Raw genomic sequence first — 20,799 nt, 5'->3', positions numbered from 1 at the left:
GCTCCATCTCACAACCCTGAGATCATGATCTGAGCCAAAACCAAGAGTTGGGTACTTAACCAACTGAGCCACCCAGGTGCCCCTGATGTTATTTCTTTATTAAAAAAAAAACTTTGCTTCTCTACCAAGACTACCTAGTTTATTTGAATAGATTTTTCATGGCCCAGATGAAGATTATACAGCATGACAGCCTTTAGATTAATAAAACTATTAGCTTTTTTTTGAAAATTCAGAAAGTAGTAAATGGACCAAGACTGACTCCAGCAAATACCTTATTTCAGTTGAATACCACCAACCAACTACATCTTGCTTCTGTTAGCATAGATGCAATGACCCAGAAGAGACAGCTACTCAGAACTCCAAAGAGAAAATCACCAATGAACAACTCTATGCATAAATCTTTGTTCTCTTGGCTTTGATAATACAATGCATAGTAATGGGGAAGGATCAAATATTATTCTATATTTCCTGTATGAATTTTATCTTAAGGTATACAGATAGCTAGTGATGCAAAGTTTTTATTTAAGAATAATACAAACTAATCAACTTAAGAGAAGGATTTATAAAATTATCTAAAATTATTCTTTTTTTTTCTTACTAACCAAATCTTTTATTTACTACTTTAGTGGGGAGGGTGCACTGTTCCTGGAAGTACTGCAATACCAGGTCGATGCGTGGAGTGGATGGAGCAAACTCCTATTTCAACTCCCTACTCCAAAAATCCATTTAATATATTGTCCTCAGATAGAGGACAATATCAGATATTAAACTGATAAGAACAAATACTACACCTGATCTTAGCCAAAAGGCCAAGAAGCAATCACCTAAAAATATTCTTGAAAAAAAAATATAACTCAGACCAAAGTGTCAAGATTTATATCCAGTCAATAATTCATTTAAGGACTTTATTTACTTATTTGAGAGAGAGACAGAGAGAGTGTGCATGAGAGAGCAAGGGGGTGGGGTGCAGAGGGAGAGGAAGCAGCATATTCTCCACTGAGCAGGGAGAATGACAAGGGGTCAGATCCCAGGACCCTAAGATCATGACCTGAGTCAAAGGCAGACACTTAACTGACTGAGCCACCCAGGTGCCCCTCTAGTAAATAATTTTAAAAGTATTCTGTATGACTGAATTTCAAACACTAGTATAAGGGCTCCTTTTTTTTGACAATGGAAATTCAGACCCATACAAGTAAAGGGACTTGGTCCATGTCATGGAGAGATCCAGTGGCTTTTTTCATACTAGAATTATAAGCTACATCTCTTAAATCCTGGTCTTTTGTCCTTTAAGATAACAAACTCCTTGTTATTTTGGTGCTCTTTCTATGACACTAGAAGAATGTCCCTGTGGATTCTACTGGGTAACAAGGCCAGTGAGTCATAAAATGGCTATTGTCTTTATTTTAATTTTCCTAGGAGAAAGAGCCTGAAAAGGAAACAAAGTGACTGAAAACTGAAGCCTTCCTCTCAAGACTTTTTTTAGGGTGAGGTTTATAGAAGTCCATGTTTGCAGTATGTCCAGTGGTCAAAATCATGACTATCCAGTCAATTTAAGCAAAAACTTTGGTTCTTTGTAATTAGGGGGGTCTGCGGGAAGAGGGAGTCTCTAACACATTCTTCCCAGGCGTTGCCATAACTCTCCATGGCTTACTGCTCAGAAAGGAGGAAAAGTATGAGGAAAACAAACAGAGACAGACCTTCTTTGTGCATTGGCCCTTGGTCTGCCAAATCAGCTGGCTGGATGCAGAGGCAATTTCCTTAGTGTTTGCAGCCTTACGCTGACTTCTGCGTGGGGAAGTTGGGCAATATTTATTGTTGAATGGGGCCCTGGGAGATTATTCTTGGAAGGAACAACCTCTGTGAACCTTCGTGTGTTGACTAAAAATCTCTTCTAGCTAGGGTTTCACAAACTAGATGTGATTCTCTCCTTCCAACACAAAAATGACTGGGAAACATAGGAAAATTCTTCAAGTTTAGAAGAAGCCGTATAGATGTGGCTTCTTCTGACTCAAGGTGATTTACTCCTAGAGCACTGCATTAGGGAAGCGTGGAAATAAGGAGATAAACTTTAAGATGCCATGAGCTGCTCTCTAGAATTTTGTGAACCACTGAAATGTAAAAATAACTCTTCACGAATTATTTGTTTAAAGGGCATTTTTTTGACCTTCCTTTACATGTAACATCATTAGTCAGTTACTAGGAGAGACACAAAAATGAATGAAACATACTCCTTGACATTAAGGCCCTTACACCATTCTCCATCTTAAAAAAAAAAAAAAAAAGTCAAACAATCATAAGAATAAATGAACCATCTGGTATCAATATTAGTCAAATTTACATAGTCCATTAAGTGTCATAAAATAGTCATACAAATGCTCTTTCCCTAAGTTTGTGTCTGAAAATAGGGAGAAAGAGGTGCCAAGCACATAACCTTAAGTAGGGATGGGCCAGGGCCTCAGGCTCTGTGTTATGTCATTTTGACTTCAAGGACAGTGTCTGTCTTCCAGCTCTGTACACTGTCCTCTTGTCATTTGCAGCTGAAGTAAGATTCATGAGCTGGTCTTTTCCAGTGTGACCAGGGCTGACAACGCTCTCTGGCAAATGAGGCTCACGCTGGCTTCTGCTTCTGTATACACCTTGCAGGGTCTAACTCAGCTGACCTTCAGCCCTGCAGTCTGTTCAGTAACCCTTGGTAAGAAGTCATCTGGTCAAACCACTACGACAAGCTCCCAAGCCAGATTCTCAGTTGCCAAGCCCAATTCTCAGTTGTTCTGAAACCCAGGGTGACACCAGAAAGTTAACCTTTGGGGACTTCCTCCACGTGACCATTTAGCATTGCCAAGTTGCTGTGGCCACTGCCCATCTTGGTGACTGGGAGGTGTTTCTTCAGAGGTGACATCTTTCTAGGAGTCTTAATGTGGACAGAGAAGAGCTCTTCTTTGCTTTCAGTGTTTCCTTCACCTCTCTGGAATGTTCTCTTCTTTTTGCCACAGAGAAGAGATCAGAAAATACCTATCTGACAAACTTCTATTTTTCTCTCCCCTTCTCCTTCCCACAAATTCCCTAGGCCTGAAAAGGGATGGACATTTCTTCCATTTGCCCCAAATCGTATCTTCTCTTTACATTCATTTAATCCAGATAGAGCATGCCCTCCACATGGACATTTTGGGTAAATGAGGGTGGAGTTCTCATACTCAGAAAGACAAAAGGAAAAGCATATTGATAACGTTTACAGCATCACATTGTGTGTGATTGTCATACTTATCATTTGGACTCATTTCATCCATTCCCCACTATAGTCCCAAAGGGCTGATGAGTTAATCCTCATGTGAAGAGCTCTCCAGAAAGCAGTAAAACCTAGTTTATTTTCCAATATAATCTCCATGAAACAGTGATGTCAGAAGCTTTTAATAACTACTTGCATTGATGGGAAGTGGTGCCAGAAGTTTCGATAATGATAGAAACCACCTTTAGGTACATCCAATAGAGCTCTTTTTTCGAAAGTGGTAGTAGAAAAGTGAGAGCCAGTGATCTTAAGAACATGATTGTTATGAACATGATATTAATTGTCCTGAGACAGATTACAGGCTGCTGAAGTCTTCCTTTGGTGTCCATTAACCTGCGGCCAATCCCAGGAGGACTGAAGGTGAATATGAAGGAGAACTGCTGCTTTAGGGTTCGTTAGCCAGAAGAAGAAAATGGGGAAGAAACTGGAAGAGGCCAAATCCCAGCCCAGGGAGCACATGTGAGATACTCTGCACAGGACCTCCAGCCTGTTCTGGAGGAATGTGAGAGAGCCCAAGTCCTTAAACATCAGTGACAGGTTGGTGAACTTGGGAGAAGACAACATCAAACGTTACAGAGGCTTCTTACCTTTTTCTTCTTCTCTTCCCCCGCATTGAGGCCTAGGAAAAGTGACGGACCCATGTTAGATTACAATGGAAATGACTATATCTATATAATTACTATTTAAAGTACTTTAATTTCTCATTTTATATTGCTGATTTAGCCTCATTCCTTAAGAATTTAAGTGTTGTTCACTTTATTATTATTATTATTATTATTACGTTGTAAGCACCAAATCATTCCTGGGTCAGTGAGTTCTAAAGCTCATCTGGCTTCCGAATAAGAGACAGATACTGACACTACTTCTTAGAGCTCTTATCACACTGATGCTAAAAATAGAAGTCTCTGCCTAGAAACTCCTGTCCTATTCTTTACTCATTTAACTTCTACTTATTCTACTTCCCCACTTCTCAAACCCAACACCCATACTAAAATCAGATTCCATTATACTTTCTCACTGCATATTCTTCTTTTCTCACTTGCAAATTGTCTTGATTTGTACTTATAAACTTATTTGTGTTATTTGTTATTTTAAATATTTGAAACAATAGTTCATTCTTCAGAGAACCAAGGAGGAGAGGGATAAAGAGACCCTCACCATAAATGGCAGGTGGTGGCTAGGAACCTGGGAAGAACACAAAGGGAGGGTCCACCTCCAGCCATTGCATATGTGCCTCTTGACTCTACATAGAGGGCCCCAGGTCTATGTCAGCACTTCCTTCCCATGACACTGAGAGCCCATATTCATGATCATTACTCTCCCATCCAACTACCAATTTGTTCTTCATCAATTTCTTTGGGTTCCTGTCTGAGACTCATCTCCAGAGAATTAAATTGGGGAGGGGAGGGCATTTCCAGTCAGTTGGGAAGGGACAGATAATGGAAGAATGGTGGAAAAGATATTATAAACCACTGAAGAATCACAGTACTATAGAAAATGTGCTTCTGGAATTCCAAGTTGGATCACCAGATGTACACTTTTCTCTAAACACATGGTTGTGTGAATCAAAACTGGTAGTAGAAAAACAAGAGCCAGTGATCTTAAGAACATGCCTGTGATATGCAGCAGATTGGGAACTGAACCCTGGCCAACCTGATTCCAAGGTGCATGAGCCAGCTTCCGGTTATAGCAGCTGCCTGGTGTTCACAGCTCAGCCTCAAGGTTGACTGTAATGCAAACTGTATTTCTGATACCATGCTCAGGAGCTATAGTGAACTCCTTGCTATTTTTTTTTTTTTTTTAAATGACCAAGCCCGTGTTTCAGTGGTTTTTAGCATTCTGCCCTTCTTATTCTTCCAAGTACACCCGTGCGGTGGTCTGTTGAAACAGAGTGGCGGCTGAATGGGGAAGAACAAATTGTGTAATTTGAAAATGGCTTGCCCTTACTCCAAGCAGGTTCTGATACAGACTGCCGAGGGGGAAGCAAGCCCTCCCTACTTTTGAGAATTCTTTGACTTCAGAAGCAGGGTCACCTGTGCTTTACTCCTCACTTGCTGAGCCTCCTCATTATGCCAGTGTCTCTAGTACCAACGAACTTTTGGGTATCAGACATTTATTTCTGACCCTACTCCCCTAGGATATGTTAGAGCTCTACATCCCACACTCTGACTGCTTTTCTTCCGAAACTTTTGTGGGTTGCTTGCTTCTCATTCCATCACCTTCCCCGTACTCTGCCTAGACTCTCCTCTAACACCAGCATATCCTGGCACCATGCTTTCCTCACTAACTAAAATGTCTGCCAGGTGTTTACCATGAGTTGTTGGCACATTGTGTAGATCCCCCTTCTCTTTATTTCTACTCAAATAAGCCCCAGAGGACATCTTGTGGGCTGTCTGGTCGCTGGGTCTCCATCATTCTAATCCTACCACCATCTGTCTGGGCCTCCCCACCACAGATATTCACACAATTATCCCTTGTTCTTTATTGTTAACTTGAGCCTTCTTTTAATAGCTTCATCATGGATGAATGAGCTTTTAAAAAGAGAAATGTGTCTTCCTTACATACATTTTTATATTAATTCTTGTTTTATAGTCCCTGAATGTGTTGATTTGCTCCGGAAAACACAATAGAGCACAGATGTTTGGGCCAAGTGTGCTTGGTAAATGGTATTCTCTACAGAATACTTTTGGGCATAGGAGTATTCACAACAAAAGATGGACATGTTTCCATTTTGGAAGGTTTTCATTTTTTCTCAGTCTTGTCAAAAACTGGATTCATAACCTGAATTGGTGGAATATTCATTTAAAAATATCACTAGTAAAATGTATGAGTCTGTATATTAAAGCTTATAAAACCACTTTCATAAAAACACTGAACCTTTTAAAGGCTGGTATCGCCAAACATTCTCCATGAGGTTAGGACCTGCTGGCTCATATTCTGGCCCAGAGGGATATTTATTGTTTTTGTCTCTGAGCCACTGAGAATGGTTGTGGTAAGGCACAACCACTGGCATAGCGTGGTGTGTTGTGGTGTTACTGGGTGGGACCTTTGTCAAATTCCTATTTGGTGGAATTCACAGAAAATAAAAACATTGTCCTTCTGTGAGTTTGCTTTTGAAAAAATTTCCTAGTAACTGTGGCCATAGCAATTACCTGAAACTAAATTGGTAACTGAGTTCCTTCTCCATCCTTAAAGCAGATATAGGCTAATAGTATACTCTGAGGATTTTACAATTAGTTATTATAGTTTTTTATTTCTCAATCTTTCAATGATTTGGCTTATGAAGGGAAGTCTCACACAGCAGCTGATAATAAAAGGTAGAACATTTTCAGTCAGTACTAATAATCACTTATGCTTTCATGTAAGAGGTTTTAAATAAATAAAGCTTTGGACTATCATTTTGCTGATAATACTGGATATCGGTAGGTATATAAATAACAGATAGATAGATAGATTCAAATTTCAGTAGGGTTGATAGGGTTAAAGACAGTCATTTGATTGTGCTATTTCAGAGAAGTTCAGGATAGGGTCACATCTGAAAAGTGAACCCTCTCACATTCTAGAGAAAACGCCAGTTTGGAATTTCCATATTTAAGACACCCCCACCCCCGCCAATAAAATATAGGTTATATGATTCTAAAGTTTTCAGCTAGAACGTTTTTCTTTCATGGCAGAAGAAAACTGCAAGTTATTGTAGCCCATGATGTGTATTTAAGGAGAATGTGGGATAACACATAATTTCAACTTATTTCTAGACTAAATTAATATGATTATATATTATTTCATACCACAAGATAAAAATTATTTTCTTGTAAAAGTTGATTTCTCTCCCAAATGAACTGAACTGTGAGTTATTTTGATCAATATTTTCAACGAAAACCATTACTAGCCAGATATTTTAAGGAAATAATAAAATTACATTTGTCACTAGTCCTATTTCAAATTAATAAGTAGGTAACTTGCAGGATATGTGCTTTGGTTTCATTGCCTGTTGGTCTGGATTTGGGGGGAAGGGAGAATCAACAGTAATTACTCATCTACACATCTGATCTGGAAGCATACAGCCATTAAAACATTCTAGGCTAAGCTGTATAGACAGATCACCACTAAGAAGTAACTAAATATAGCTGCCCTCTTGAAGGAAAGAATTTTAAACCATAAGATTTTAACTATAAGATTTGAATAGGTGAGGATGTTGTTAAAGAAAGACTCAAGAACTAATATCTTAAATTAATAGTGAAGTATGTGCTCTAGAGGGCAGATGCAGGTGCCCTCCTACTAAAGCATATTCAAGAAATTCATCACATAAACTTACTCAAGATGAACTGAGGTGCTCTCCTTCAAATAGGTAAATGAGAGAATTAGAATTAAGAAGTGTGCTTTTGTTTACATTCCTTTGTTAGTTTCTGCCAGCTAACCCAACAAGTGAATTGAAAGATGTGCCTCGGATGATGGAAAATTGAATCTGTAATATGTGATATCATAGTTCTTAAAGTGCTTTGCTTAAAAAAAAAAAAGTGTGGAGTGCCCATCCCACTGGAATTGGAATCTTAAGTACAACTACTTAAGACCCTGCTTACCAGAAAAAAAGTGAATTGATGAGATACTTATGAATGGACGATGCCAGGCCCCTAAGGAGAGATATGCCTGCAGAGGGGGCAATGCTCCTCTAGCCAGTGTGAGGGGGGTCACTCCCCAGGAAGTGCCCTGTGAACCAGAAGAGGCTGACATTAATTTTCTGTATTGTGATCACTTGACTAAGTTTTTGTCCCTCTTTTTTGCCATATCAAAAACCAAATAGATGCTCTGCTAGTAAAACTGACTACATATAAATTATCAGATAATTAAAAATGTATTCAGCTAAAATAAAACAGTGAAGAACACATTAAATAAAATTACTTGTAGCAAATACTGATGGCTACTGTAGTATATAATGTAAAGGGTTTGTAAAAATATTAAGAAAGTCTCAAGAGTCTCAACAGACATGTACAAAATGTATAATAACTGATGTCTATTGAGAGAATGGAAATGTTGTCAACATTGGGAGTAACAGACATAAATGATTGTACAATGCTATTTTCTTCTGGTGAAAAATGAAGGAGTTATTCTGGCTCCATCAATTGCAGCAGAGAAAAGTGGTGAATAAAAAATGATATTCTAGAAACCAATTTGTCAATTCTTGTCAAGAAAACTTATGTAGTAATCGCCTTTGGCCTACTAATTTTATTTCTAGGAACATACCTAAAAAAAGAAATAGTAATAAAGGCAAAAAAAAAAAATTATGCACAACCATAGTCCCTGAAGCTCACAGATCTGTGGTCACCCAGGCTCTATCCCTACTAGCTCCATGGCTTTAGGAGTTACTGCTTTCTGAGTAAGCCTCAGTTTCCTTATCTGTAAAACATGGTAAGGAGATCTACCTCATTCAGTTACGAGTACTGAGATGGTGTATATCAACAGCTTAGTGCCCATGTGCTCAATAAATGACAGTGGTACAATATCACGAATATATCTCCAGCTGCAGGGAAATGACTATTAAGTTCATTTGACAGATCAAATTGATGGAATAGCACATGCCTATTAATATTGATGTTTATAAAGAATAGGAAATAATGTATAGTATTATTATCTTAGAATGTTGAGTTAATAAAATTTATCCAACTGCACAGAGAGGGTGATGTGTAATATTTAAATGAAGAGAAAAAGGAAGGAGGGAAGGAAAGAAGAGCAAATGTAGGAAACTGAGTCTAGAAAAATGTCCTGGAGGGAAATATATCAAAATGTTAGTGGGGCGCCTGGGTGGCTCAGTGGGTTAAGCCTCCTGCCTTCGGCTCCTGTCATGATCTCAGGGTCCTGGGATCGAGTCCCACATCGGGCTCTCTGCTCGGCAGGGAGCCTGCTTCCTCCTCTCTCTCTCTGCTTGTTTCTCTGTCTACTTGTGATCTCTCTCTGTCAAATAAATAAAATCTTAAAAAAAAATGTTAGCAAGAGTTATTTGTGTTGGGATAAAGGTTATTTTCCCCCTATGTAGATGAAAATTTATTGAATAGAAGAAGATTCATTTCTAAAATGACAGTGTGAGTTCCTCAGATCTGCTCCCCACTGAACAACCATGACTGATGAAAATGATAGAAAGAGAACCATTTAAAATCTCTGCAAATATTCCTGGGGGCATCAAGCTAAGGAAAAAAATATTCAGGAAAATCTATTAGATCTCAGTAATACAGCAAGAGTCTGTGGGGCTTGAGCATGACCTGCTCCTTCCCTCCTCTGCCACAGCTCAATGTGATAGAAGCTTTAGTGTGGGTCAGTGTAGCCAAGAACACACTTTTCTTGCTTCCTCTCTCCTTATCCCTCATGTCTCTCTTGATAGTGTTGGTATCTCAAGCGGGGCTAGGACCATAGCACATCTCCTTCCCATCAGCTTGGTGCTGCAGAGGCTGTTTTCTGGTGAGTACGGCTAAGAGGATGGGGGCAGGGGGCTTCCTCTACACACTCCTGTCTCAAGAGGTTCCAGGTATCGCAGGCCAAGTATGGGAGCCCCAATTTACCTCACTTAAGCTCAGCTGTGGGGCAGAGGTTCCACTCTGGGAGAGTTGATGGGCTAAAAAGTTGAGAAGACGAAATGCTACTGGTTCCTGTTGAGTGACCTGGTCATAAAGCAGACTGTAACTCCAGCTCTGGGGTAGAAGCTCAGAGATTCTGACCAAAGAGGCGAGAGCTAGATCATAATAATAAAGATCTCCCAAAGCTCTCCTAAAGAAATGATTTTCTGTAGAATAAATAGCAAGGAAGTTCAGCCTAATGGCACATTTGTAAACTATGGAGATTTTGGTGGTAAGATCCAAGAGTGGGTTGGTAAGTCCATGACATCAACAAACTAAATCCTCAGCCACCTAGTTCAGAGAGAAGCCGAAGAAAAAGACAACTAAAAAGAGCTCTCCTGGGTTCCAGAACAAGCCTCAAAGCCTGGCCTCAAAATGTACTGCTTCAAAGACATCTGAATGTATTCAGACCAGACTGCAGAGCAGTTTATGACCCAGAGAATTGTTCAAAACAATAGGGCAATCAGAGAGCAGTGTATGGAAGCCAACAGCTGGCTGTGATACCAGAAGATGCTAGTAGCTTAACTTAAGTCAGGGAAAAAGGCAGTCAAAGACCTTGCTAAGACTCAGTAGTCTGAGTAGATCATAGTCCTAGTAGGGACTATGATCAAGGTTGTACCCTCCGAGAAGCCAGGAGCAGAGATTTCATACTGAGAGGGATACAGATTTCTTTCAACTGGGCCACTAAACAAATAAATGAGCAGAAAACTATAGCAGTAAGCCTGGCAGCAGGCGGGTGAATGAAAGGTGCTGTAACCAGAGCTGTGAAATATAATTTAAAAAATGTCCAATTTTTGGGGCGCCTGGGTGGCTCAGTGGGTTAAGCCACTGCCTTCGGCTCAGGTCATGATCCCAGGTCCTGGGTTCGAGCCCCGCATCAGGCTTTCTGGTCAGCAGGGAGCCTGCTTCCTCCTTTCTCTCTGCCTGCCTCTCTGCCTACTTGTGATTTCTCTCTGTCAAATAAATAAATAAAATCTTAAAAAAAAAAATGTCCAATTTTTGACAAAAAATTTTGAGAACTGCAAAGAACCTGGAAAACAAAGCAAAAGAAACTGCCTGTAAGAAGGCTCAGATGTCAGACTTAACAGACAAAAATTTCAAAGCAGCTATTATAAACATTTTCAAGAACTAAAGGAAATCATGATCAAAGAAAAAATATGTCAATGTCTCATCAAATAAAAAATATCAATAAAGAGGGACGCCTGGGTGGCTCAGTTGGTTAAGCCGCTGCCTTCGGCTCAGGTCATGATCCCAGCGTCCTGGGATCGAGTCCCACATCAGGCTCCTTGCTTGGAGGGGAGCCTGCTTCTCCCTCTGCCTCTGCTGCCACTCTGCCTGCCTGTGCTCTCTCTCTCTCTGGCAAATAAATAAATAAAATCTTAAAAAAATATATCAATAAAGAGACAGACATTCTAAAAAGAATGGAATGGGAATTCCAATGGAATTTCCAGTGGAAATTCAGAGTATGATAGCTGAAATGAAAAATTCACATAAGGGACTCAATATGAGATTCGAACTGGCAGAAAAAAGAATCAACAAACTTGAGGACATATTGATAGAGATTATGCAATCTGAAGAACAGAGAAAAAAATGAAGAAAAATGAACACACCCTCAGGAGAACCACTAAGCTCATTCACGGGCAGGAGTGCCACAGTGAAAAGAAACAGAAAAGTTAGAGAAAATAATCAAAGGAAACTATCTAAAATCTGATGAAAAACATGAACCTCTATGCCTAAAAAGCTTAAAGAATTCCCAATAAGATAAACAGAGAGAGATCCACACTTAGACATATTATAGAGAAAATAATGAAAGCCAAGGATGAAGAGAGAATCTAAAAAGTTAAGAGGAAAACAACCTATCACATGTAACAAAAAAATATCAAGAGATGAATTCTTATTACAGACAGTGCAGGTGAGAAGCAGTAGGATGATAAAAATTTCTGGAAAAATAAAAATTACAAGAATCTTTTACCTGGCAAAACTATTTTTAAAAAGTGAGGGCAATATAAAGACATTCCAAGGCAAACAAAACCTAGAAAAATTACTGCTGGCAGACCTGCCTTACAAGAAATACTAATGGAAGTTCCTCAGCTAAACGCAGTGACTCCAGACAGTAAGTAATTCAACCCACATGAAAAAACAGAACTCTAGTAAAGGTAATTATGTAGATAATTATAAAAGTCAGTAAAAATTACATATTTCCTCCACTTTCTTCTTTTAATTGAGCTAAAAAGCAATCACATAAAAATGTATGTAATTGTTATTGGCTTACAGTGTATTTACAATTACAGCAGGAAGGTGGATAGGACCAAAGGTGTGTTAGAATAAAGAAATGACACCAGATAAATGAATCCACAGAAGCAAATGAAGAGATCAAGAAATGGGAAATAAGAGATTTTAACAAATTATATAAATATATTAGCTCTACTTTCTCTTCTTAGCTTCTTGAGCAGTCATAAAATAACATAAAGGAACAAGTATAAAAATGTGTTGTTGACTTGCACCATATATTAATGGTTGGTAATAATAGCACAAAATGGAGGAGAAGGAAAAGAACTGCCCAGGGTAAAATATTCTGTATCTCATTTGAATGAAGTTAGTATAAATATGAAGTGGATTCTAATAGTTTAGGTATATATGGTAAGTCCTAAAGTAACCACTGAGAAATAACTAAAGAAATAGTGAAGATAGTATTATGAAATGAGTAAATCATTTTGACTTGGGGTAGGCAAAGCTGTCTTGGGCACCAGAAGCATAGGCAATAAAAGAAAAAATGGACAAAATGGCCTTCATCAAGATTAAAACCTTTTGTTTCTTAGAGGGTACATCAAGTATGTCAAAAGACAACCAACACAGTGCTAAAAAAAAGTATTGCATGGACTCATATTTAGAATATCTGAATAGCTCTTACAACTAAATAAGACAAATAATCCAATCAAAAATGGTCAAAGGAATTGGATAGATATTCCTCCTAAGAAAATATGCAAATAGTCAATAAGCACATCAAAAGATGTTCAACATCATTAGCCATTGGGGAAATGCAGGGTACAGGCAAAACCATGAGATACCACTTCATACCTACTAGGATGGATTTAAATAAAAAGTCAAGTAATAATTAATGATGATGAGGATGTGAAGAAATTAGAACATTCATCCATTGCCATTAGGGATGGAAAATGATGGAAAATAGCCCAGTTCCTCAAAAGATCAAACACAGAGTTACCATGTCACTCAGCAATTCCACTCTTAGAGAGAATTCCTCCTCAGAGAAATGCAAACATGTGTCCTCACAAAAACTTCTATGTGACTATCCTGAGCAGCATTATTCATAATCGTCACAAAGTCGAAACAACCCCAAGTCCATCATCTAATAAATGATAAAACAAAATGTGTATGTATATATATGCATGCATGCCTGTATGTTAATATATGATTCCATTTATGTGAAATGTCCACAAGAGGCAAATCTACTGAGACAGGAAGTAGGTTAATGGTTAGCAAAATGAGGAGTCACTGTTAATGTTTATGGGGTTTACTTTGGGGTATGAAGGTGTTCTAAATTTTATTGTGGTGATGGTTGGCAATTCTGGAGATACTAAAAACTATTGGACTGTACCCTTTAAGTGGGTGGACAGTATGGTATGTGAATCACATATCAATAAAGCTATTATATTTAAACAAACACGTAAAGTGTATTAAATAAATATAACCCTTATGACAAAATGTACACAAATGCACAAACACACAATATCTTCTCTGTAGATAGACACTATTTCATAAGGTTCTTCTAATGTTTAATACCATAATTCTATGAGAATATTAAACAGAAAAAAAGATTTTTATAATGATAAATTGAATATAATCAGGTGGCAAATTATGAAGAGAACTTAAGAATGAGAAGGAAGTGGTGAGATCTAGGTTTTTGCCATGTTTGGGGAAATACTATTTTGGGGAAGATAAAACTTGATAGAATCCTTAAGGGATGGGATATTTTATTAAGTAACAAATCTCCCATGGATAAACATGTTTTGCCCTTTATCTTAAGGAGCTGCTATTTTGTCAGGCACTGGTCAAGGTGGTTTATATATATTAATTAATATATATTAATTCTCACACAACAAATTCTACCAGTGAGAATGTGAGAGCTTTGTAAAAAGGTAACTTTGTCTCCTTTCATATAGCTAGGATATGGTGGAATAAAGACAGGAATGCTCATTACACCATTCTCTGTTGATTATTGTGATTTAAAACTATGTGTGATGCTTCAAATTTTATTAAAATGCTTTTTGCACATCACTTGATTCAAAGTGAAGAGGGGAGAATTGAAATTCGAGAAGTCATGAATTCATGAATAAATCCTAAAGGTCCCAAGGAAAAGTTCCAAGGTTCTTCAAATATTAAGCCTTAAAATGGAGCACCTTAGGTCCCATTAACAACTTTTCCAAGTGAAAGTAATGCATTTTTTCGTTTTTCCTGGATAATATCATTAAACATGTTTATTGCTCATTCAATTCTTTATAAAACATGATTTCTTGAGGCCAGTCAATGGAAAAATCTTGGTCATATTTATGAAGAATCTTAAGGGATTGCTTCTTTCTCAGACTGGAATGTATAACATATCATGAGTTGTTTCTCAGCTCAATACATTATAGCAGTGTCCCTTCTGTAAATGAGATGTCTTAATAGAAACAGTACTCCAACACTGCACAACCCTTATGCTCTAGGTTAGATTTTAAAGGAAGAAAACATCAGGCTAATGAAGATTTTTTTTTAATTATTTAATTGTTTATTTTCATACAGAAAAGTGTTTTTACCCAATGGAGAAGCAAACTGACAACAGAATTTTGGTAAGATTTGTGTAATTCCAATTGTAAGTTAGGTCCCAAAGTAATAAATATATCGGTCGTAACCTCCTGCTTGCGTGAGTCCCTTAGAATTCCTTCCAGTGCAACTCCTGATGAGGTCATCCCTTTGCAAACATCATTTCACCAGCATGTGGTACTGGGATACCTTGGGTTTTATTCAGATAGTTTCAGATTTGGACAGGACCATGCTGATTAGAGGTGAGAGAAAGGGTGTGCTCCAGTTAGAATTCCCAAGGCTTAAACAGACTAGAACTTTATCTTTAGGGATTAATTAATTTAATATGCTACAAATTTGTAGAGTTGGATCCATTCACCCTTTCAGAACCCCAAACATTTCCCAGATAGGCCAAATGTCCAACATGTCTTTGAGAACAGACATGGATGTTACATGACAGCTGTTTATGTCTTCTGACATAAGGGGGAGATCTTTTGGCTTTGCAATTTGGCAATGGTATATACTCTTTGGCCAGCAGAGCAGATCTACCGTGGATTAAGATGAAAGGTAGAAAGAGTGAAAGGTAGATCATAGGAAGCAATCACAGGGTGATGATACATCAGAGAAGGAAATGCTTATTTAAATAAATGAGACACATTAATGGCTCAAACGTCATTTGTGGGAATCTCCAACCAAAAAGGATTTTAAACTCTAAGATAGATTAAGATAAAAGCACATGTGGCTTTAAAAAAAAAAAATGCATGGTCACATAATTACAGTCTGAAACCTCTTATTTAAAAAAAATATTAGCTAAGAAGGAGGACATTAATTAAGACTCCTCCCACACCAAAATAAATGCTGTAGAAAAGCTTAAGAAGTCCCTGAGTTTCAGTTTCTTACCTATAAAAATCACAGTAAAAATACCTGCCAGTTTGAACAGTGACCTCTAAGACCTTTTTTTTTCCAAATTAGTTTTCTATGATTCTAAATAAGATATACTAATCATAAGTTGAAGGTGTCACATTTAACAGAAGTTTACGAATTCTAATAAGTAATGAAGAGACTTCAGTTACAAAGGAATGAATCTCTAAGGGTGAACTGACATGCAGTCTGACAGACCCACATGTGTGTGGTGGGAGGAAGACTTCCCACAACCCTTAAATCATACTGCCATTTTCCAAAGCAAATTCTAATAAAGAATTCACAAGCTTAGATGAACAAAAGAATCTGGAGAGCTTTAAACAATCCTGATATCCAGGCACATCTCAGATCAATTAAATCAGGATCTCTGGTGATGGGATATACCCTTGAATATTCTTTAGCACTCCTGAGGGGGTTCCATTGTAAGTCACAAGTACTGCTGCCTCGTGCCTTCATGTTGCAGAAAACTGAGACCCTTGTAAGCTGAATGACTGAGGTTAGCTCAAGGAGTCCATGAAGAAGCCAAGACAAGAGATTCGGTTTCCCAACTCTTCATCCTGTTATCACCACTACACCCCATCTTTCTGTCTCTCTTCACTTCACGTGGTCGCCTTCCACTGGCCTGCCTGTGGTCTTATTTTCAGATCCCCTATTCAGCACCTGTACACACTGTGTATCAAAGTTGTGAGCAGCCTCTCCCAGGGTAATTTTTGCATATCCCTTTCCTTCTTACAAGCGCTAATTTTCTAGGCTTGTTTACAAGTGACCCAAGTTCTTTCATCTTATTGATAAGAAAATTGAAGACCAGAGAAGTGACTAGCCTATGGTCATTTAATCCGGCAAAGAGCAGAGTCCAGAACTGAAATTGTTTAACATTTCATTCAAATTCTTTACAGTCTTTCAAGACTCCACCTTTGATGATGGGAGGGTCTTGAAGGAAACACCAGTACGCTTTGTCAAGAAGCCAGCACCTTTGTCCCAAGAGTAGAGAAGCTGAACGAGGACCAGGCAGGGGCTGCATTTAAAGAAACCATCTTTTTAGGTCAGAGGAGAGCCCAAGATGCTGCTGCAGTGCAACATGTTAGTGCATACTGGCTCAGCTGGTGAGGCAGAGCAACTCAGCCCACAGTTTCTTCTGTGCGGGTTTCAGCTCAACCTTACAGGCTCTGGTTTGTCCTTGCTTTCCCTTGTATCTATTCTCCCTTCTTAACTGCTTGTCTTCTGGGTTTCAGGTTCCAGCATAAGACACAGAAACAAGAAACAATAGCATCAAGTAGATTATGCAACTGTCTCTGGCAATTGCATAAATTTCAAGTCCCTATAAGCAGCACCTTTAAAAATAAACAGACACACAGACACAGACACAGACACAGACACAGACACAGACACACACACACACACACACACACACACAGGGCCCTGTGGTTATCAAGTTTGCATTTTCCAGTTTACTCAAATCTAACTAATACTACTCAAACTTTCCAGTAACATTTTTCTAATACCCTTTTGACCATTTTTCTGATGGTCAGAAAAGGCCATGCCTTTGATTTCCATGATTTTTCCATTAAGGAAAAAGGATGTTTATTGCTAATGTTCTCATTTGTGCTGCTGTTTATTCTTTAAGACTTCAATCCTTGAGTCTAGAATGCAACAATTCTTATATCTCTTCTTATCTATGTAATGATTAAGAAAGTTAGGAATGTAGCAGAAGCTCACTTAGTAACTGTTGAAATTAATAGATCCTTAGTGAAGGTCCACTGTTTATATGTTACTATGCTTTTTTAGTTGGAAAAAAGCTGGCAACATTCTTTCTTCCATAGGCTTTAAACAAAGCAATAGCATTAACTGAGAGCAAATTTACTTTTCTATTTTGGCCATCTTCTTAACACCCAGAGACCTGGCTGATAATTTTGTTTACTAGTTGTAGAAAGACATTGCAAACTCTTAAGCACAGTATTTTTGAAAAGGAAAATTTTATACCTAATGACTGAATATTAGAGAATAGTTCTCTTTGAATAATTACTTTAGTTTTCTATTTTTAGAGCAATATCAATTATCAGTTTTCAAAAATGCACATTATGATAATACATTATATGATATATATCAGTTAGCTTTGCTTTTGAAGTCTAAGGTGATAGACTTGATTTTTAAAGTCAAAACCTACAAATGACTGTCTCTTTACATTTAAAATCAGTCTTTGCAAATGCCTATATAATTGTTCTGTGTATATTTTTAAATAGGGAAATTATATGTTATGATTCATCTATCATAACAGAGAAGTATATAAAATTTTAAAACTTGACCCTTGAAAAACAAAATAACTTCCCCTTTAAAGGCATACTTTTTTAATTTTAGTATATATGTATGATTAAATAAATGAAATCTCATTCCATATATAAAGTTTTACAGTATGCACAATTTTTACTTCAAGGTATAAAAATGTTACATTAAAGCATGATTTTTAATACCCACATAATATTTTATATCATGAATATAACAAGTTTATCTCCTATTGTGGGAAATTTGATTACAAGTAATGGTTCAGCAAAGCCTCCTTGTTCATTAGTCTCTTTTCCCATAATTTTAATAATCATATCAGGATAAAATTTTTTAAAGTGAAGGTACTTAAAATAAATGTGCATTTAAAAACTTTTGGTACATATTTTCTGCTTTTTCTTAGAAAGGGCATACCAATTATATTTTTGTCAATAATCTATCTTCCTTTTTTATTTTGCCAAGTGGATAAGCCCAAATGATACACTATTGTTATTTTAATTTGCATTTCCTCAAACCTGCATTTTCAAGGACAATAAATATTTTTATACCTTCAGCTAACTTGTGCTTTAACGAAAGATGCAATAGTTTTCATTAAACTTTATCAGCATTCTTCTACATACAACAAGTAAATAGTGAGAGCAAACATTTTCAGAAGAATAAAAAAGAGCATCATTTTGAAATGAAAAGAAGCCCAAGGAAGTAGGAAAATATCAGAACACTTATGCTTCCCCCACCCAAAATTATGGTGGGCAAGGAGGAATGAGATTTGCCTAAAGTGGGGATTAAGTTGCTCTGGGTATCAAATGGAGAGTAAGACTGCACTAACAGCTTTGGCTGGAAATCTGCAAGTGTTAGATGTTATAATTGACAAGGCACTAAGCCAAACATTATACATCCAAGACTGATAGAGTATGTTACAGTAGAAACTGGAGAAGTCAGTCGATATTTTCACAACTTTGTTGAGCTCAAAATGAGATCCCTGAAGACAAAGATGATGATTAACATAACACCATTATGATAAAAAGGGGGAAGGGCTGGCAAATTACTCAGAAATTATATATCGGTCTATTCTGATCTCATTTGAGAGAGAAATTGTACAAGCCTTTTGAGTGATCCAATAAAGCTATACTTAGCAAGTCTATGGTTTGATGGAGACCAGCCCCATGCTCTCATTCCTCGGCTCCTCAGAATCCTTTGAGGCTATCATTACTTTGAAGGTGCTAAGCTATTTTCAGAAAAGAGGAAGCACAGAGTGTGTGTTCTTACTGCTGAGTGGAACTCAACTTGTTTGTGTGGGTTTGGAGCAGATACTGTCTACTGAGAGGAGACTGCATTTGTAATCATGTACAAGCTGCGAAGGACGTGGGTTCTTCAGAAGTGGTTTGTATGAGAAAATTCTTTTCGACTCTCTAAAATTCTGGTGAGAAAAATCTCCCAGCCAAAGGAATTGCCCTTCTATAAAAAAGAACTTGAGAACATGGCAGTTTTAAGAAGAGTGGGCTAATTCAGCAGATGGGCAAGGTGGTTTGTGGGCAGTCTAATCTACAGTTTCTCCAATATCTCTGGGGACCACTGAGAAGCAGAATAGCCTTGAGACTTGATTATTGCCGAAACTTCAAAGCAGGGGAAGGAAAACACGAGAGGGGAGGATTTAAATAGCAGAAGAGAGACAACATATAACAATAACTCTCACAGGAAGGCTTCCAAGAACAGTGAGTGCCTACCCACTCTTCACTCTCAAGTCTGAGACTTTCTTACATCTGAGGTCCCCTGGGCACACAAAACTGGGCAGAAAATTTCTGAACAATTAGTTGCTTGACATTTCTTTTCTGACATGCAAGGAAATAGCCAGACAACAACCTATCATTTACTGCTTTAAACCTGGCTAGAATAAAAGGAGCGCAATACATGTCATTAGCTCTCAAGTATGCAAGTCAACAGAGGGAAGACCTTTTATGTAAAAGAAAAGAATGTTGATAATCTGAAGATAGTGGGTGCACCCCCACTGTTCCATGGACCTAGGCTTGGCCAATCTAGCAGATTTCTCAGAAACAAACAAAACAAAACAAAAACACTTTTTAAAGACTGAAGTCACTATCACTATCCGGAAATTGATCTGGATTGCATCTATTGTAGATTTTCTGTCCTAGTTTAGATATAATTTCCCATAATCCAAAAGTAGGAGTTGTGAAACTGAATAGCTATAAAACATTTACGAGTACTTTGAATAATCCATCCTGCCTGGGAAAGTGTTTCCTGCCTTTGGCTGAATCTCTGAAACATTGATCAGGGCATCTTTGGACACAGGGTAGACAAGACCCCAAGTTGCACCTACATGTCCGGATGGGTGCCCCAAACTTATATTTATTTTCAGAAACTAGCGATAATAAGTTTCCATTTTATGGAGCCACAATCCCACTTGTGGGAGATCACTGAGATCAAATGTACTGGCCCAGAACAAGCTTTGGCAAGCCTCTGGGAAGAACATGTCTTTTCTTTGCTAGTTGAGTATGTTTCCAAGATAATTCCTTAGTTCAAATGAGGTCATTCAACCATAACTCTTCAAGGTAGTTTCTTTTAATAACCTAAATTTACCTTTTACCTGGATATGCCCAGCTCCTAGTTCCTCAGATAGTTTAAATATTGTATAATGGATAAAATAAAGAAATTATGGTCACTGTGCACAATCTCACATCAACATCCTTTGTGAGAGGGTCATGATAGTTAAGAGGTGACACAGTAGGTAAAAAATGGGAGAAGAGGATTTCTCAGGATTGCTATACTCCCCAGTAAATCAATAATGAAAGACTTTACGGTCAATTCAGAAGCAGAAAAGCATAGTTCCACAAGTAAGAATGTTTCTGCAATTAGGCAAAGCTGACAACTGTGCATGTTTAATTACCACAAATA

The 20,799-nt window shown here is 37.8% G+C and overlaps 1 long non-coding RNA gene and 1 other non-coding gene across 2 annotated transcripts; both read right to left on the bottom strand.

Annotated features, from left to right (window-relative positions):
• Positions 1 to 629: 629 nt before the first annotated feature.
• LOC125099354 (U2 spliceosomal RNA) lies at positions 630 to 821 on the bottom strand. The gene has a single exon (XR_007127131.1). It is a non-coding gene; the product is annotated as a U2 spliceosomal RNA (small nuclear RNA).
• A 1,341-nt stretch (positions 822 to 2,162) lies between these two features.
• On the bottom strand, positions 2,163 to 3,907 carry LOC125098150 (uncharacterized). The gene is made up of 2 exons (XR_007126737.1): positions 3,874 to 3,907; positions 2,163 to 3,778 (listed from the first exon to the last, which is right to left on the bottom strand). It is a non-coding gene; the product is annotated as an uncharacterized LOC125098150 (long non-coding RNA).
• Between the last annotated feature and the right edge of the window lie 16,892 nt (positions 3,908 to 20,799).

Source organism: Lutra lutra, chromosome 4 (genome assembly GCF_902655055.1).
Source record: "Lutra lutra chromosome 4, mLutLut1.2, whole genome shotgun sequence".
Lineage (NCBI taxonomy): Eukaryota > Metazoa > Chordata > Mammalia > Carnivora > Mustelidae > Lutra > Lutra lutra.
The sequence above is the reverse complement of the archived record's forward strand: the minus strand, read 5'-3'. Positions and strand labels throughout refer to the sequence as shown.